The sequence below is a fragment of the Carlito syrichta genome, unplaced genomic scaffold, assembly GCF_000164805.1.
Source record: "Carlito syrichta isolate Samal-C Ts95f unplaced genomic scaffold, Tarsius_syrichta-2.0.1 Scaffold311632, whole genome shotgun sequence".
Taxonomy (NCBI): domain Eukaryota; kingdom Metazoa; phylum Chordata; class Mammalia; order Primates; family Tarsiidae; genus Carlito; species Carlito syrichta.
The window spans coordinates 391,033-393,145 of NW_007255728.1; positions in this window are offsets into that span (position 1 = coordinate 391,033).

Consider the following 2,113-nt stretch of genomic DNA (forward strand, 5'->3'; position numbering starts at 1 on the left):
AAAAAAAAAAAAAAAAAAAAAAAAAAATGACGTGTTTCACTGGTGCCCTTGTTTGTGTTATTAATGAATTTCATTACACCTCAGGATGATACTGGCAGACACATGATTTAGAGAAGTCATAAGGATTACTTCATATTAAGTATTTTTTTAAGTTCAAAGACAAAACATATCTTTTGCAAAATTTAAGACTGTTGAAATATAAAATGTTTTAGAAAATAATATCCGAGTTCTGCCCCTAAATTCACAACACTATAATTCCAATGATACATGAATGCATAGAAAGTATAGGAAGAACTGACTCAAATATGAAAGCATAAATATTCACAGATGCTTCTTTTTTCTTTAGTTTTGCTAGAAAATACGCTACAGGTCTAAAAACATTTCTCCATAGGAAGTGCTTGCTTGGAAAACCACACATGAAAAGTATTTTAACAAGTCTATTCTTTTTTGATAATTAATGAAATGTAGAGTTTTACTACACATTTCTCATGTTTTAAACAGTGTTTAGGGCAGTGCCTCTGACATCCAGCAAAATGCTTGGAACGTAGCAGGCATGCACAACAAATTTGTTAAATTAATTAAGATTAATGGATAAGCATTCAGATAACAAAGACCAATGCAAATCTCACTTTGTAGTGCATACCCCTGTACAGCTGTCACCTACCTAGCAGCTCATCGTGTATTTCCAATTTCTTGGTGCCAGCAAGATCTGTTTACACATCAAATAAAAATGTGTCAAGTTAAACTTTTTTGTTTGTTTGTTTGTTTTACCAAAACCTACTTCTCCTTCTTGTTTCCTGTTTATCTGAATGCAACCACCATCCTCCTACTCACTCATTTCTCATTTCCTTACTTGGCAAATGGCTCCCTTTCCTGCCTTCACAGGTGGAGTTGACATTCACCCTACTCTGCTTCCACTTATGTTTCCCTCTGGGTCTCAACTCCTACTTCCTTCTTTTGCTTGAACTAGTGAATACCCTCCGATTGATTTTCTCTGTCTGTAGTCTCTCCTCACCAAACCATTCCTAATGTTGTTGCTTGATTGCAGCTCCGTTCTCTCCCCCCCACCGCCCCCCCCAAACCAACCCAGTTTGGCATAATGGTTAAGAGAAGCAAGGATTCTGGCTCTGATATGCCTGAGCTTAATGTTTGATCAAGATCAAGATCAAGATCGATCAAGAGTTAACCTCTGGAGCCAAACTTCCTGGCTTACTGTCTGCCATTCAAGGGCTTTACTATTTTTCCAACCTCGTTTATCAGTTTGTAGTCTAGCCAAAACACCTCCCACCATCTCTCACCTGGCTGTTGGGTCTTGCCTAGCTTTTAAAGTCCAGCTTACATGTCACTTTATCCACCTCCCTGACGTTATCTTCCTCCCAGAACTGCCTTCGCATGATATATCTTCATGTTTCAGTACCTGCTTCGTATAATGACTTGTGTTTTTCTTCTTTCTTAAAGGGGGAAACGGAATTTTCTTTTCTTTCTTTCTTTTTTTTTTTTTGAGTTGGGTTTTCACTGTCGCCCAGACTGGAGTACAGTGGCACGATCACGGCTCACTGCAGCCGTGAATTCAAGCGATCCTCCCGCCTCAGCCTTCCCAGTAGCTGAAACTACAGGTGCGCGACACCACACCTGGCTAAGTTTTGAAATTTGTAGAGACGCGGTCTTGCTATGTTGCCCAGGCTGGTCTTGAACTCCTGAGCTCAAGCAACCCTCCTGCCTTGGCCTCCCAAAGTGCTGAGATTACAGGCAGGAGCCACTGCGTCCGACCTGGGAGATGCACATTTCTTAAGGGCAGGATATTATTATTATAATTATATTATTATTATTATTTAAAAAATATATCTCCAATGAGTCACTGTGCGACTTGCACTGTGGTTGCTCAATAAATGTTAGGTGAATGACATCAATTTACAGAAATAAATACGACTCTGAGAATCTTCCCATGAGCACCGTGTTTTGTTTGTCTGCTGGTTCTCCCGGGTCTGCACAGCGCCCAGCGCGAAGATGCTGGACCCTCATTAGGAGAACCGAGGCCTGCGTCCTGTGTAGACGCCGGGACCCCGCTCGCCCCGCCCCCCCGCCTGCCTTGGGGCTCCGGCGGCTCCTCGGA